Below are 18,494 nucleotides of genomic sequence, written 5' to 3'. Positions count from 1 at the left end.
GGAGGGGAGTCGACCTGCGGGGGTGGTGTCGACCACGGTGGCCGGACGGCAATGGGTCAGGGCTGATGGTCGAACGGCGTGAAGGAGAGGAGAGAGAGAGGGTCGACGCACGGGACGCTCAGGGGAGAAAGAAAAAAGGGAGAAAAAAGAAAGAAGAAAAAAAAAGAAAAAGAAAGAAAAGAGAAAAAGAGAAAAAAGAAAAAGGAAAAAGAAAAGATGTAGGAAAGAAATGAGGTCCAATCCTCACTCCGGAAAGTAAAACAAATCCGCTGAAAACGACAAGAAAAACCGTAAAACGACTAATTAAATTAAACACCGCATCAAATAAATAAAAATCAATTAAAATACATTAATTTAAAATAAATAAACTAATATATTAATTAAATTAAAAACAATCCTTCAGTGAAAATACACGTAAAAGCGGGTCATCACATCCTCTCCCCTTAAAAACAAATTTCGTCCTCGAAATTTGCAAGATCAACCACCAACTTAAAACAAGCCACATCAAATCACATAAACCAACTGTGACCAAGATTAAGATACGTACCTTCATTACTCAAACAAGTATGGGTATTGTTCCCTCATGTCCGCTACTCGCTCCCAAGAGAAGTCTTGAGCTAACAGATTCTTGAGCTAACAGATCTCCCCATGCCACCTTAACCAAAGGTATCGTCTTGGACCTCAACTGTTGCTCCTTCCAATCCATGATCTGCGACGGAACAACTTCATAAGTGAGATCCGGTTGCAACTGAATACTCTCTGGGTTGACAAAGCGTGGCTCTTGTTGTCCAAAGCTCTTCTTCAAGGACGATACGTGGAAGACATCATGAATATCCCCAAAATACTCTGGCAAAGCAACTCTATAGGCGACAGACCCTACCCTCTCCAAAATCTGAAAAGGGCCGACATACCTCGAATCCAGTTTCCTTTTCTTACCAAAACGCTTAACACCTCTCATGGGAGAGACTTTGAGATAAACCCAATCACCTTCTTCGAAAGATAACTCTCTCCTCCTGGTATCAGCGTAGCTTTTCTGGCGACTCTGAGCTGCCGCCATTTTATCCCTGATGATCCGAACTTGGCTTTGCATCTCTAGAATTATTTCGGGTCCAATTATCCTACTCTCCCTGACTTCATCCCAACACAAGGGCGATCTGCACTTCCTCCCGTAAAGAGCTTCATAGGGAGCCATCTGAATGGTCGCATGGAAGCTGTTATTATATGCAAACTCTATGAGCGGCAAATGGTTTTCCCAACTCCCTTGAAATTCCATGACACACGCTCGCAACAGGTCTTCAAGGGTTTGAATGGTGCGCTCTGATTGGCCGTCTGTCTGTGGGTGGTAAGTAGTACTGAACTTCAACTTAGTACCCAAAGCTGCCTGCAAACTCTTCCAGAACTGCGACGTGAACCTTGGGTCTCAATCCGACACTATACTCTTCGGTATGCCGTGCAGCCGCACTATTTCCTTGACATACAAGCGGGTCAACCTACCCAAGGAATCGGTGTTATTAACAGGCAAGAAATGAGCACTTTTTGTTAACCGGTCAACAATCACCCAAGCAAAATTTTTCCCACTAGGCATTCTCGGCAAGCCCACTACAAAGTCCATCGTGATGTCATCCCATTTCCACTCAGGAATAGGGAGGGGTTGGAGCATACCTGCGGGTCTTTGATGCTCGGCCTTCACTTGATAGCATGTGTGGCATTTCTCAACATATAAGGCAATATCCCTCTTCATTCCATCCCACCAATAATTTTTCTTCAAGTCCCGGTACATCTTCATACTGCAGGGATGAACTGAGTAAAGGGTCGCATGAGCTTCTGCCATGATCCGCTACTTGAATTCTGAATCTTTGGGGACCACTCTGCAATCTCGGAACCGAAGTATTCCATCTTTATCCATGCTATAATGCAAAGGCCCTTGAGATTTTCTGACTCTTTTTCTGATATTCAGCAGCTTCGGATCCTTCCTTTGAAGAGTCTTCAATTCCTCAAAATCAGTTACCCGAATGTCAAGAACTGAAGATAGAATCTCTTCTTGCTGTGAACTTTCAATAAGGAGCCTTCTCATCCCACAAAGCAAAGAATCCAATTCCGACGGCTCGGCTTCATCTTCCAAGTGTGATTTTCGGCTCAAAGCATCAGCAACTATATTAGCCTTCCCCGGATGATACTTGATCTCACACTGGTAGTCACTGATTAGCTCTAGCCATCACCTCTGCCTCATATTCAAATTTTTCTGGGAAAACAAGTGCTTCAGGCTCTTGTGATCGGTGTATACTTCACATGTTTCCCCATACAAAAAGTGCCGCCAAATCTTGAGAGCAAAAACAATCGCAGCCAATTCCAAATCGTGTGTCGGATAATTCTTCTCATGGTCCTTTAGCTGACGAGATGCATAGGCAACAACCTGTCCTTCCTGCATAAGGACACAACCCAAACCAAACTTAGACGCATCACTGAAGACTACGAATGGCTTATGCGGTTCTGGAAGCGCTAACACTGGTGCCGTCATCAACATATTCTTTAATTCTTGGAAGCTTCTCTCACACTTATCTGACCAAACAAATTCTGCATTCTTCCGAGTCAAAGCTGTGAGAGGTCCGGATAGGCGAGCAAATCCCTCCACAAATCTTCGGTAATATTCGGCAAGTCCCAAGAAACTCCTAATCTCGCGCACTGTAGTCGAACGCTGCCATGACAAAATGGCTTCCACCTTACTAGAATCAACGGCCACTCCGTCTTGGGAAATCACATGCCCAAGAAATCTAACTTCCTCCAACCAGAATTCACACTTGCTGAGCTTGGCATATAACTGGTGTTCTCTCAATTTCCCAAGTACCAGACGAAGATGATACACATGCTCTTCAACATCTCGGAAATAAATCAAAATATCATCAATGAATACTACCACAAAGGAATCCAGATAAGGTCGAAATATTCGATTCATTAAATCCATAAAAGCAGCAGAAGCATTAGCTAGCCCAAACGGCATCACCTTAAATTCATAATGCCCATACCTCGACCTGAAAGCAGATTTAGGCACATCCTTGTCTCTGATCCTCAGCTGGTAGTATCTCGACCTCAAATCGATTTTAGAGAACACAGCTGCTCCTTGAAGCTGATCAAATAAATCGTCGATTCGTGGGAGAGGATATTTATTTTTGATGGTCACCTTATTTAATTCCCGATAATCGATGCACATACGGAGGATTTCATCTTTCTTTTTAACAAACAAAACTAGCGCACCCCACAGCGACGTACTAGGTTGAATAAATCTCTTATCTACCAGCTCTTACAACTGAGTCTTCAACTCTTTTAATTTAACCGGTGCCATGCGATAAGGAGCTTTATGTACCGGAGCCGCTCCAGGTTCCAAGTCTATAAAAAACTCCATTTCCCGAACAGGGGGTAGTCCGGGCAAGTCATCCACAAACACATCGGGAAATTCTTCCACAACTGGAATGTCTACCAAAGACTTCTTCTTAGACGGCGCAGACACCATCTGAACTAAGAATGCATCCGCTCCCCATGCAATCTCTCTTCTTGCTTGAATTGCCGATATAATTACCGGCTTTTCTTTTAACTTACGCCCCGCAAATTCCAGACAATCACCATCTGGAAGCTGAAAGGTAATTACCCGACTTTTGCAATTAATACTCGTAGAATAACGGTATAACCAATCCATCCCGAGGATGATATCAAAACCCAACAGCTTAAACACCACCAAATCAACATCCAAGAACCTTCCATCAAAATTTAATGGGCATCCCAAAGCAACCTTGGAACACCACATCATTTCACCATCGGGTAAAGCCACTACCAATGACTTTGGTAAAGGTTCCGTGACCAAATTACACATCCGCGCAAACGTGGAAGATACAAATGACTGTGAAGCACCGGAATCAAACAAAGTGCAAGCATAAAACTCATACAAACAAACTCTCCCTAAACCAAACACATAACCCATGAAATCGAAAAAAAAAAATAGAGAAACCAAATACACCAAAAATTAAATCCAACATAAAATTAAATTAAATTAATCTATACCTGTAATTACTCCAGCATCATGGGTCGCTGGTGCCTCATCATCCACATCTCCGGGTGTGACAGCATAAACCCAGGCTTGCACTGCTTGCCTTGGATTTGTTCTTCCACCGCGTCTACCTCCACGGCTTCCTTGAACTGGTTTTGGACACTCTCGGGCAAAGTGACCCTGCTGGCTACAATTATAACATCGAGCCTCACCAGAAGGGCACTCACCCACATGAGCTCTATTACAAACTCCGCAAACAGGCACACGTCCTCCCATGCAGACACCTGAGGATGCTTGTGGTCGAGTTCCGGTCCGCTGAACAAATTTCTGAGGCGAACCCGAGCTGCTTCCTTCACCAGAAAAACTCTGCCTCTTATGATCCGGAGGGGAGCCCATACTCAGATTATTCTCTCGCTCCACAAGGGTGGCCACATCCACTAAGTCCTGAAAAGTGGATATTCGGTGGCTGACCACCATACGACGTATATCAGGGCGTAGTCCCTCCTGAAAATGCTCAGCTCGCATCTCCTTTGTCGCGATAAGGTGGGGAGCAAATCGCCCAAGTTCTATAAACCTTCAGGCGTACTGTTCCACTGTCATGCCTCCTTGGACCAAATTTGAGAACTCTCTTGCCTTTTGCTTCCTTACCGATGCGGGAAAGAAGCGGTCGTTAAATTCTTTCTTGAAGCGCTGCCAGGTCACAGCGGCGAAGGATCCCAATTCTGATTCCAGCATCACCCTCTTGGTATCCCCACCAATCAGAAGCGGTGCCTTGCAACAGATAGCTGGTGTAGAGTACTTGTTGCGCCTCGGTGCAACCACACATGTGACGCCCCCAATTCCCCACGCCCGAACACGGGGAAATCGAGACGTCCGGATGGTGACAACCCGGGTCACCATCCCATCGACGGGTGCCAAGTGTGTGCAAAGGCAACAAGTGTGCACAAGAAAAACGCAGCGGATAACGAAAGTGATATAACTAAGTACCAGAATTTTTTTCTTAATGTAATACAAGCTGTTTAAAACATACGTAAATAAAATATTACAAAAACCCAAATATAGATTTAAAACCATAAAGAAAAGCATAACATCAGCAACTCGGCGGAGCCGTATCCTCAGGCTCAGCCTCCTCCTCCTCATCCTCATCACCTGCACCAAAGGCTACGGAACTACAAATGGTTCCGTAGGTAAGTAAACCCAAACGCTACCAGATAAAAACACATAGGACTCAAATAATATGCATGAAACATGCCCAATGCACAAAGCCCATAAAACATAATTTTTTCCACACATGCCAAAAATCCCATTTGGCCCAAAAACATATCCTTTCCGAAAAACACGCCAAAAGTCACATTTGGCCGCCAAAAGTCCATTTGGCCCAATATCTCGCCAGAAGTCCATCTGGCCCAATATCTCGCAAGAAGTCCATCTGGCCCACGCCAAAAGTCCCATTTGGCCTCACAAACCATTATCCAATTTTAACCGTATGCACCATGACCTCCCCTAGGGGTCATCCGCACACCCTGGCTCCAGTGTCACACCGTAGAGTACCACCACGCATGTGACACCTAACGAGCGATGCCCAGTTCCGCGCCCCGCGCGTTCGTAGCCAAGCATCCTCTAGCCCTCGCCAGCGAAGGGCCACGGAGTCGGTGAGTAGGGCGATGCCCGGTTCCTCGCCCGGCGCGTTCGTAGCCAAGCATCCCCTAGCCCCGCTCCCGTCATCGCTCTCGACAACTCAGGGGACATCACTCAGTTTATTCCGCTCCCGAGTGACCAGAGGAGCTCCACCGAGATAATAACTCATCCTGGCTTGGGCTCGTGATACACACGCACCCGCAATACACTTACGCCAATACACAGGCTTTTCACATAAATCCACAAACACACGTGCATGCACCATGTAATGCCATAACAATGCATAATAAAATAATCCAACAATCATAAATCAAATAAACAAGCAACTCCGTCCTCCATCCATCCGACCCCCGAAACTCCTCGGACTCAGTCCGGAATCAACAACCAACAACAATAAATAATTGAATGAGCAATATATATTAAAATCTGAAAATAGGGTTTGAAAAATACTTACAGCGCTATACGGTATTTTTAGAAAGCTCGCGGCGTTGCAAACGGCGGAAGAAAAGCAACGTAACAGTGTAATTTACACTGTGTCCGTGGGTAATAAATTACCCATTTTTGAACGGGGACAAACCAGGGCTTAGGATTGATAGGGAATGGCCTAAGGATGATTATGAAGCTATTGGAAGTGGTGGTTGGCCGTGGGTGGCGGCGAAAACGCCGGAAATAGGCCGGAAAACTCAAATCGGAAAGCAAGCTCGTAGGAGCTGTTCCGGTGGTCGTTGGAGGCCGGAAATGGGTGGGTTAGGACGGCAAGGGACCGGTGATGAAGTGGTGAAGAAATGGTGGCCGGAGGTGGAGCGACGGCGGCGGATCGAGCCAAAAACCGTGGGGCTTCAAATGGCTTTTCCGGCCAAACGGCCGGCCGGATGGGGGAGATATTTGGTGGGAAGGTGCGCCGGAGGGAGGGGGTTTGAACGAGACTGGCGGCGAGCCAAACGGTGGCCGGACGGAAGCGGTCTAGGCTGAAGAAGATTCCGGCGACAGGGGCAAAAACAGAGCAGGTGCAGCGACTTCCGGCGGCTCTCGAAAGCTAACGGCTGGTCCGATGGCTCTGAAAATTGGTGGGGATGATCTATGGTGGAAGGGGAAGAGAACGGTGGTGACGGTGCACCAAACGGTGGCCGGACGGCGGAGAACCGGCCGGTCAAAGGGGCGGCGACGAAAGGAGAGAAAAGGGGCTGATGAGCGTACGCGGGAGAGGAGGAAGAAGAAAGAAGAAGAAAAGAAAGAAAAAGAAAGAAAAAGAAGGAAAAGGAAAAAGAAAAAGGAAAAAGAGAAAAGAAAAAGAAAAGATGAGGGAAAAGAAATGAGGTCCAGTCCTCACTCCGGAAACCAAAACTGATCAGCCGAAAATAATTTTAAAAACCGTAAAACGACTAAATAAAATAAACACAACATCAAATAAATTAAAAACCAATTTAAAACACATTAATTTAAAATAAATAAACTAATATATTAATTAAATTAAAAACAACCCTTCAATGAAAATACACGCAAAAGCGGGTCATCACAACACACCTCAAAAGTTCTTTCCAGGTCTTTGATCCACTTTCCAGCTTGAAGCGGATCCTCTTCTCCAGTGAAGTGTTGGGTCCTATGCGCCAGAAAGCGCTCATAGGTGCATCCAGCTTACACCATGCTACTAGATCCTCCCGGGTAAAGCCAAGGCCCTCCCTGATGTGGCCAAGGACCTCCTGGTTGCGGCCAAAGTCCTTCTTGTTGCGGACAAGGCCCTCCTTGTGGCGGCCAGGACCCCCTTGTTGTGGCCAAGGTCCTCCTGGTTGTGGCCAAGACCCTGTCTGCTATGGCCTTAAATTTTGCTGCATAAACTCAGTCATCTGCTGTATTGCTTGGGCTATGGAGTCATCTCTTGATGTATTGTCCCGTGGCTCCTAAGTAGATTTCCTTGGTCTCACCATTTTTCCTGCCACCACAACCTTTGACCCCCTTTAAGAAAACAAAAACAAATAAAACCAACAACAAACAAAAACAAAACCAAAGACCAACACCACATCACAAGAAACAAAAGAAACCAGCTTGCAAAAACATAACTAAATAAATAAACAAACACAAGCAAACTAGCTCAAACAAATAAAACAAATAAACAAAACAAATAACAACTTTACTTAACATAATTTTTAAAACACAACCTTAAAAAAACATTCCGGTACTACCTACGGGACATGTGGTTTTACCCACAGCCAAACCGCTCTGATACCACCTGTGACGCCCTCAACTCCCCACGCATGAACATGGGGAAATCAAGACGTTTGGATGATGACATCATGGGTCATCACCCTATTGACGTGTGCCACGTGTGTGTATAAGCGACGAATGTGCACGAGAAATACGCAGCGAAAAGAAAGTCAATAACTAAGTACCAGAATTTTTCTTGTTTAATACAAAGCTATTCAAAACATATATATAAATAAATACTACAAGACACAAATATAATTTTAACTCAAATACAAAACATAACATCAGCATCCCGGCGGAGCCGCATCCTCGGGCTCAGCCTCCTCCTCCTCATCCTCGATCTCTGCACCAAAATCTACGGTACCAAAAATGGTGCCGCAGGTAAGTAAACTCCAAACACCACTAGATAAAAACATATAAAACTCAAACAATATGCGTGAAAGAAAAACCAATGGACATGCGCCATCAAACCATAATTTTTCCACGCATGCCAAAAACCTATTTGGCCCACAAAAAAACATATCCTTAAAACCAAGCCTCGCCATTATCCCAGATAATGGCCCAAACCACCATTTTCCCAGAAAATTGATCAAAAGCCTCGAAAACCAAACATCATTATTTTCCCAGAAAATGGCGCACATCCGAAAACCATAAAAACAAACCGGTTATGCATGCACCATGATCTCCCCTAGGGATCATCCGCATACCCTGGCTCTGTGCCACACCGTAGGTAACGACTACGCATGTGACACCTAAACGAGCAATGCCCAGACTCGCGCCCTGCGCGTACCTGGCCAGGCCATCCTCTAGTCCCCTCCACTCTAGGGACCACGGAGTCGACACGACAGCGTTACAGTATCGTGCGATCCGGTCGTTGCCCTGCGACAACCCAGGGGATGTCACTCAGTATTATCCACTCCCGAGTGACCAGAGGAGCTCCACCGAGATAATAACCCATCCCGGCTTGGGCTCTCCACCCAAAAACCATTTACGCCAAAAAAATGGGATTTTCTCGATTAAAACAAAATGCACATAAACACAATATGCAACTCACGCCTCATGGCTCAAATAATCAAGCGAACACAAACAAGCAAAACCAAGCACTCCGTCCTCGATCCATCCGACCCCCGAACTCCTCGGACTCAGTCCGGAATCAGCCAACCAACAACAATAATTATTGAATGAGCAAAATATATTTAAATCTAAAAGTAGGGTGTGGAAAATACTTACAACGGTATATGGTATTTTTAGAAAACACGCGGCGTTACAAACGGCGGAAGGAAACCAACGTAACAGTGAAATTTCACTGTGGCCGTGGGTTGTAAAATACCCACTTTTGAACGGGGACAAACCAAGGCTCGGGATTGATAGGGAAGGGTCTAAGGATGTTTATGAAGCTAATGGAAGTGAAGTTTGGCCGTGGATGGCGGCGGAAACGGCAGAGGAAGGCCAGATTTCCCAAAACGGAAACTAGCTCGTGGGAGCTGTTCGGGTGGCTGTTAGAGGCCGGAAATGGGTGGGTTAGGACGGCAAGGAGTCGGTGATGAAGTGGTGAAGAAATGGTGGTAGGAGGTGGAGCGACGGCGGAGGATCGGAGTAAAATCCGTTGGGCTTAAAGGGCTATTTCCGGCTAAACGGCGGCACGGCTGAGGCTGGGATTCGGTGGGGTGGTGCGCCGACTGGAGGGGAGTCGACCGGCGGGGGTGGTGTCGACCACGGTGGCCGGACAGCAATGCGTCAGGGCTGATCGTCGAACGGCGTGAAGGAGAGGAGAGAGAGAGGGTCGACGCACGGGAGGCTCGGGGGAGAAACAAAAAAGGGAGAAAAAAGAAAGAAGAAAAAAAAGAAAAAGAAAGAAAAGAGAAAAAGTGAAAATGGAAAAAGGAAAAAGAAAAGATGTAGGAAAGAAATGAGGTCCAATCCTCATTCTGGAAAGCAAAACAAATCCGCCGAAAACGACAAGAAAAATCGTAAAACGACTAATTAAATTAAACACCGCATCAAATAAATAAAAACCAATTAAATACATTAATTTAAAATAAATAAATTAATATATTAATTAAATTAAAAACAACCCTTCAGTGAAAATATACGTAAAAGCGGGTCATCACACCTGCAGTCTTTGAGAGATCTGTTTAAGCAGTCTATTAGGAGTAAGAAACCTTTTTTGGAAGATGAAATCGCTCCTCCTCTTCCAAAAACTCCATGTCACCACTGCAAACTCTATTAATTCTCCACTGTCCAAACTATGTAGCATAAAAGTCACAGTGTCCTTGAAAGTCTAGTTGATAATTTTGCCCTTTTGCAGCATCCTTGAGCACTAAGACCAGACATCCCTATCCAAAATATGTACCATCTCAACTCACTACTATTCATAATCTTCGAAAATTGGAATTGTAATAGTTAATCTTTTTATTTTGGTAAGTTTAACCAAATTGGTCTTCACTAGACATGAAGTTTAAGAGATTTTTTCTTTTGCTGACATAAAACTGTCTTTTCCTCAATGTTTTCACATGTAAATACTCTGTACCCTCCAAAAACCAATGCCAACGGAACTGCTAAAAGTACTTTGTTTGAAATACATACATATAAACACTGATATACATATAGATATTTCCCTCTTCTTATATCCTTCATTTTCTTCTCAAATTTTTTTTCTTTTCCTTTTGTCTTTCTTGATCAGAGAGATTCAGAGCAAAAGAAATACAAAATAAATGGCTGAAGACTCTGGGGTTGGGAAATCAAATCTTATCTGAAGGTTGCAAATGATGAATTCCGGTAAGATTCCAAGCCCACCATTGGGGAATTTGCTTACCAGACTATAAAATTGCAATCCTTTCTTTATCTGTGTTTTTTTATTTCTTTTATCAAACTTCTACTATTAATCAAACTTCTTCTAAATAGATTGGTTCCAAATATATAGATTATGAAAGACAAATTAATAAATCCTGAAACAGATATAGGAATTATAAAACAGCTAAGCTGTGGGATTTTCTTTTTTTATAATATTGCAAAAACTCAGCTAAAGTTGCTTGTAAGGGTGGGTCCAGTTTAAACTCAGCTAGAGGACTTTCTCCATTGATATTTTCCCCTATGTTGTAATCATATTTAAGAAGAGAAAGATAAATTAATCGAACTCCAAAGGGACCTAGAAGCCGAGAGAAAGCTGATTTGGTAAATTCACGGAAACATTTGCAGTACAAAAGAATCTGAATGTGGAGGAAGCATTCTTGCATAAGACCATGAAAATCCACGAAATCTCAAGCCAGAAAACTTTGGAAGCCAAAACAAATGGAACAGCCACAAGTAAAGCTTTGAACGAGAATATTTCACCTTGGCAACAAAAAATGTAAAACTTAAATCAACAAAAAATTTTAGTATTTTTGATGGAATGGCAATCACCTTGGTCGGCTGTAAAATGGACCGTTCTGTTAAATAGTTGTAGAACATAAAGGGAATGCTGTTCTTTGCTTATCCTTGTACTAGCAAATGATGCAGATTGTATTCTATCTTTGTATCAATTTAGTTACAAAATCAAAATGAAAGAACTCCACAAAAAGAAAATTTTTCAAAACATTGATTACAACAATTTCAATGGATTTCTACAAACAAATATACAACCTTGAGGATAGTTGCACTGTGATGGGGAAAAAAGGGAATTGAGAAAAAAGAATCACAATCTCAATTTGGATTGAATGTAGGGAAATCAACACATCACTTTCTCAGACTTGTCCAAGGCAATCTAACTTCACCCCATATTTTTACAGTCCAATGACAGAGAGTATGATGGTATAGTTTGCTCTTCTAGCCTGCTTCTTCTGCAATTGATGGCAGAGCCTTCTGATGGCCACTGCCTGTGGATGTGCTTGGCCTGGGAACTTGAGAACTGGTTATTGGCTTCTACAACGGCTTCAAAGCATCCATGATCTCAGCAAACGTGGGTCTCAATTTTGGGACTCTAAAATGTGAAATTGGATCTTTTGTTAGGAATGCGTAAATGAATTTTGAGGTACTCGATAAACTGTTACAACAACGTTAAACACAAAAATAGAATTCAGATCCAAAACTACTAATTCATAAGAGAATTTAACCTTTTATGATCTTTCTCAATGGCATTATCATTATACTCAATTTTTTTAAAGAAAGCACAAAGATCATTCCTTGTCCATTCTCGGTGGGAATGAATTGGACAAGGAAGAGTTCTTTTGGAGAAAAGAAGATAAGAAGATAAGCCTTAACTATCATATTCTTAATCAGTAAAACAGAGGATTTTTTTTATTTTTATTTTCTATACCGATTTCTGTATTTAAATGGGAAAAAAAAAACTAAACATAAAAGTAATATTATGATTCGATCTATTCCAACTTATAGGCTTATTGCTAATTGGCATAAAGACGAGGCCTTGTAACATGCAATTTTTCCTTAGCAGTTGAAATACTGTTGATCTTGACAAAATCAGAGGAACAATATCTAGTTAGGTAGCTGTTTTGGAGCCCAATCATTTGTCAAGTTAAGCAATTTTCCAATTTGAAAATAAAAAATTGCAAGTTCAAAGACCTTCTCTTTTTGCTTGAAGATTTAAAAATCTTAACAAGGACTTGTTATATGGTTATGCAAACCCAACGAGAACAAAAAAACCACAAGAAGAATAGTTAGACATTCAGCATACAATAGGAGTGACGGGATCTCTCCAATGCCACCATTCAACATTCAAAGGAAATTTGGATCAGAGCCAGAACAAGCTTACCTTTGGATTTACTCCTCTGTTTCTATCTCATAAATGTTTTTGTTATTAATTCGAACACAAGGAATGTCAGCTATCTTGCGCCACTCTCCTCTCTGATCTTTCTTGCAGCGCTCTTCCAGCAAATGGCATACAAGGATTACAAGTTTCTGTAGTGAGGGAGGCAGGCCATTCTTTGGTAAGGACATCAACTTCTGGCAATAAGTGATATTAAGCTCTAGGAGTGAGGGAGGAAGGCCATCCTCTAGAAAACACGTGAGCTTCTGGCAGTCAAAGATCGACAAATCTTTAAGAGATGTGAGTTTTCTTAAGCCCTCGGAAGACAGGCATTCCAGATTCGAGAATTTTGAGATGCGGAGGCTTGTTAGAGAGGCAGGCAACGTCATCTCTGGAAAGGACACCAGATTCTGACATCCACCGATTTCAAGTCGATTTAGGGAAGTGAATTTGTCCAGCCCCCAATCGAACAAGGCTTGAGTGATTTTAATATCAGCAATCTCAAGTGTTGTTAGGTTTGTGGGAAAACCTTCTTTGGGAAATGATAAAATGCTCGGACAATTCCGTATTTCCAAATGTTGAAGAGAGGTGAGGAGGAGCAACTGATCTCCACCATTCAACAATTGAAGATTTTCACAATTGGAGATGGTGTTATTTGTAAGAAACGAGTTATGATGAAAACTCTTAGCTACTAACTCCAGCTTCGGACAGTAGTCAATTTGGAGGACTCGAAGTGTTGCAGGTAATTCTCCACTTAATGTTAAGGATTCAAGGGATGGACAATTCCTAACATTCAATTCCTCAAGAAGAGATGTGATGCCACTACTGCAAGTACTGTTGTTGTTTGTATCATTATCATCATCCTCCACCAAATTCCTCATACTCTTGCAGTCCCATATAGTTAGCCGCTTTAAAGTTGGAGGCAGATGGCTTCTTGCAAAATGCGTAAGCGAATAACAATTGCCGATATAAATACCCTGAAGACACGTGTTGTTGTACATCAATGCCTTGGGTAATGATTCCAAGGCTATGCAATTGTAGATATAGATTCGATTCTGAGTTGGAGACGCTCTTGATCAACTTCTTCCGCCACCAAAGAGACTAGTTTGGGACAATTAACAATGACGAGAAAATGCAGAAATGGGAGATCATGTGGCAGTGATCCCATGTTGTCTGACCACAAATTCGTCAGCTCCTCACAGTTACGAATATATAAATTTTTCAACTCTGCCAACCCTTCCATATAAGAAATTGGTGAAAGTGATCTGTTGAATTCTATTGATTCGAATGTAACCTTGCTTCCACACACCACCCCTCTGGAATTCTCAATGTTAAATTTGCATTTATCTGGAAAGCATGAAATTGAGACCACCAACTGCGCACAATCAATTATCTCAACTTTGTTTAGTAAAGGAAGGTTGTTTGGTAACTTCCCTAATAGCTTCGGACACTTACGAAGGCAAAGCTCACGTAGGTTTGGGAATTCTTCACAAGGACTCCAGTGCTCCCACTCCTCCATGTCCTCGATCCAAAGATTTTTGAGTGATGGCAAATATTTCCCCAATGGAGGTAATGATGTGCACTTGTAACAATTTTCTAATCTCAAGGACACCATATGAGGAAATGAAGGAGGTGTTAACCAATTAGGAAATTTTGTACCACCGTAGTTAGTTATACGGAGCTCCTTCAAAGCGCCGTGAGGCTGTAGCCCATTTAGTACCTCTAGTTCACTTGTCGTGTCTTTCGAATCATCAATGTGACCACTCCATTCCAACCACAACGCACTAATTTTTGTCTTTTTAATTAATTCAACATCCTTTGCATCTCCAGCTTCTATCACGTTCTCTAATCTTGAAATGCAGAATGTCCCTCCAAGATGCTTCAAAGGTCCAAGCTCCTTTATTCCAGAGCAACTGTCTTTTCCTAGAACGAGATTAGACAGTGTTTGAAGACATGTTAATTTACCTATTTGCATAGGCATTCCTTCCAAACTTCTTGCATTTTCAATGTTGAGGTGGCGTAGGTTGACCAAGTTTCGAAACATTGAAGGTAATTTCTTTAGACGAGTACAATCTTCCAACAACAATGTTTGCAAGTTGTAGAGACTAGTTATTGATTCTAGCAGGAGTTTAATTCGAGTTTCTGAAAGGTCAAGGTACCGCAGATGCTTCAAATCACCAATAGAATCCGGTAGCTCCGTTATGCAGTATCCGTTAAAAGATAACACCCTTAAACAACGTAACATTGGAACCAATTCAAAAGGAACATGATGAGCCAAATAGCATTTACCATAACTTGGTAGCATGAGAGGTAAGAATGTACGTAAACTTGTGTGTTTAGAAAAAACCTCAAACTTTTTAGTTACATCATATCGGCTTCCCAAATAAGATGAGTGGCGTGCCTTCTTTGGAATATCCCCATTCTGAGTACCCCCAACTCTATCTTCCATTCTAAAGCAAGTATCGCCTGCAACCGACTGAGCCAAATCATTGATGAGGTCATGCATCACAAATCGTGATTCATTAATATTGCGTGACTTTTGGAAAAATGACCTTGACAACAGATTGCGAAAATACTTAGAACCCAAATCTTCCATTTCCTCTTCATCTTGTAGGGATTGAATCAAACCTTCTGCCATCCATAATAGAACCACCTCCTCCTCCATAAATTCATAGTCCTTTGGTAGTATTGAACAGTAAGCAAAGCACCTCTTCAAATGTGAAGATAGATTGTCATAGCTCACCAAAAGAGAGGAAGGAATTCCATTTGCTTCAACTGGAATATCCCATATCTTATTCTTCAAAACTTTTTCCCACTCATTGCGGTCTTCATCTTCACTGCGTAAGACTCCTGCAATAGTTTTTACTGCCAATGGCAAGCCTTTACACCTGCTAACGAGTTCCTCACCAATATATTTAAGGTCCGGATGCGCACTGAAGTCTCTTGCATCCAATGCATGTTGGGTAAATATGGACAAACAAGCTTCATTTGACAACAACTCCAACTGAAAAGGCTCAACGTCCTTGTTTCGCATTAGTGATGAGACTCTGTGGTTACGAGTTGTGACAATAATACTACTTCCAGGAGCCCCAACTTCAAAAGGGGCACGTAGGCGAGTCCATTCATTGTAGTTCTCGTTCCAAACATCATCTAGAATGACTAGGAACTTTTTCCCACGTAGCTTTTGCTTCAATTCGACTTGCAACCAATTTAGATCTTTGCCCTCACAGTTTTCCGAGGTCAAAGATTGTAAAATTGTTTTTGTAACTGCAGCAACATCAAAATCTTCTGAAACACAAGCCCATGCTTTCAGATTGAAAAAGCTCTCCACTTCTTTATCATTGTAAACGAGCTGTGCGAGTGTTGTCTTTCCGATACCACCCATGCCAAGTATAGGAATCACGTTGGGTACTTTATTCAAAGCATCATTAAGTTTACCACAGACCAACAATTGAAGTACAGCCTCTTTGACTTCCTCCCTACCGTATATGTGATCTTCGGTCACCAAGGAAGTTGAGGGAGGTCTCTCTCTTCTTTTGTTTGGCCTCGGACTAGAATTTTCCTTCAAATTCAGTTTATCTTTTTGTGTCACAAGATCATTAAATCTAGTATTGATTTCCGTTATCTTTAACCCCAGCCTAATCTTGAACGTAACATCACTTGGAGTCAAAGCAGTAAACCAAGAAGGGATGAGATTTCGTACCATACTAGTGCTAGCTTGACCGGCCATCAACTTGCTTTCATGCAAAGTTTCTGTGGTGAACTCATCTAGTAAATCTTCCATGTCGTAGGCCAAGTCTCTGAGATCATCAAGCCAAGCTTTCACTGTCTTTTTAGTCTGCTGCTTCTCCTCTGCATCATCCAGCACCTCTCGAATTCTTTCCATGGTTAAACGCCACTTTTCCAGCTCTTCTCGAAGTCCCTCTCGGCGAGCAAATTTCAGCAAGTTAGAAGACAGCAGTCGGTCAAACAACACGTCAAGGCATTTAGAACGAAGGAACTCTGCCATTGTTTTCGTCGGAGAAAGGAATCGAATCAAGGAGAAAGTATGCAAATTAAGATAGACTGTTTTAGGCCTCTTTGTTTTAGTTTTGGTGAGAGAGAAAAGAAGGAAGAAAGACTTAATTATTTTCCAAGTGCATGGCATTTTTGTTTTCGGTTAGGGCCCGCCATTATCATTATCAATCTGATCGAGCTGCTTAACTAATGTTGGATCCTAATTCGTGGAAATTACGCTAATAGATGGCTCTGTTTTTATGGCATTAATTATTCAGCCAAAGTTTCCGATCCTTTCATTCAAATCTTTTTCCAGTACTACGCTTTTTCTTTGATTCATTTAATTTATCACATGGTATGGAATACTCCATCACAGTTGGCCACATTAATTCAACTAAAAATAAAAATAAAAATAAAAGCAATCACAATAATAACCATTCATGGCCAATTTCAAAGTTCTCCAGAGAAAATTTTCAACCAATCACAATCCATGATTTTAGAAACATAACAAAGTGAAACATTATATATAAAAGCAATAAATAGACACATAACACGATTTTAGAAACAAAGTGAAGAGATTTTAGAATAACTCTTCAAAAAAAAAAAAAAAACAACCACGTATGCTCAGTCGCCATAGACTCGACTCACTACAACCAATTTGGAGACCAAACCAGCCTCTGCATAACTTAAATATGGCTTGGCTTGTAACTCAATCTATGTCCTATAGCAACTCAGAATCTTCTTCTCCTTCTTCTTCATTTATATTTTTTATATAGGCTAAAGTTAGTAGAGCAAATATTACAAGCAGGTTTAACAGCATTAAAAAGTAGGGAGGATTCTTTTCGACTAGTACAGCTGAGAGTGGGGGTATAAATGGACCAATCCGTACGATTGCTCACCTGGTACTCGCTCAACTAAACTCAAACTAAGCTCGACTTGTGAATTCGTCAAAGGAGCATTTTCCATGCGATATAACAAATCTTATGTTTTAATTTTTTTCTCAACACATAGATTCTTTCTATTTTTGTTTTAAAAAAAATTGTTATAATATTTATACACACTACAGATGAAGAAGATGTAGTATTGTTTGGATCAAATTCGTCTTAATCTTGAGAGTCTTAAGTGGGAGAGAGATACGTTCACACATAAAATAGACCTTACAACATTTAATATTGGTGCTTGTACAAATATTTTTTGCAACATTATATAAGCAATAAATTTTGTAGAGTCCACTTTGTATATCTACCAATCTCTCGTTTGAGATCCTCTAGAAGTTATTTTATGTCAACTTGAAGAAAAAAGAAATTAGATTTTCACAGTTAGTATATATATATAACCTATGATAAGTATTCCAATTTGAATTAAGGTTGAAGCTGGCATCCCTAAGTGAAAGAAGAATTATGTAGCTTAATTTGAACTATGCAAATTAAAGAGAATTTCATGACATGATGAAGAAATCCAAAGCTCCCTCCGGACATCTTCTCCATGATCTATCTACATCATCGTGATCTTCCGACTGCCTGCCTGCATTCATTCGTGTAAATTTCGTACGTGGAAATTACTTTAATGGGTAGATGGCTTAGTTTTTACGGCTTAATTATTTAGCCAAAGTCTACTTCCCTTCAAGTCCTTTTTTTTTTCTTTTTTTTTTCTTTTTTGAAAAAAACCTTTCATTCAAGTCTTTTTACTTTTTCTTTGATTCATTTAATTCAATTACATGGAATGGATTTCTCCACCACATGAGTTGGCCACATTATTCAACAAGAAAAAAATATATTTGCAAGCCGACGATGTGGACAACACATTTAACGAAATGCTTACATGGCATGAGTTTATTTTAAAAAAAAATTACATTTGAATATCACAAATCAAAATTTT

At 41.5% G+C, this 18,494-nt stretch overlaps 1 protein-coding gene across 2 annotated transcripts in view; it reads right to left on the bottom strand.

Moving 5' to 3' along the window:
• Positions 1–11,359: 11,359 nt before the first annotated feature.
• Positions 11,360–18,494, bottom strand: part of LOC122299116 (putative disease resistance protein RGA3) — a 28,163-nt gene continuing 21,028 nt past the window's right edge. For both annotated transcript variants that reach the window (XM_043109081.1, XM_043109082.1), the window contains one exon: positions 11,360–11,837. The gene's annotated coding sequence lies outside the window, so the exon portion shown is untranslated. The remainder of the gene's footprint in view (positions 11,838–18,494) is intronic.

Source organism: Carya illinoinensis, chromosome 16, assembly GCF_018687715.1.
Source record: "Carya illinoinensis cultivar Pawnee chromosome 16, C.illinoinensisPawnee_v1, whole genome shotgun sequence".
Lineage (NCBI taxonomy): Eukaryota > Viridiplantae > Streptophyta > Magnoliopsida > Fagales > Juglandaceae > Carya > Carya illinoinensis.
Note: the sequence above shows the minus strand (reverse complement) of the source record. Positions and strands in the feature narration are given on the sequence as shown.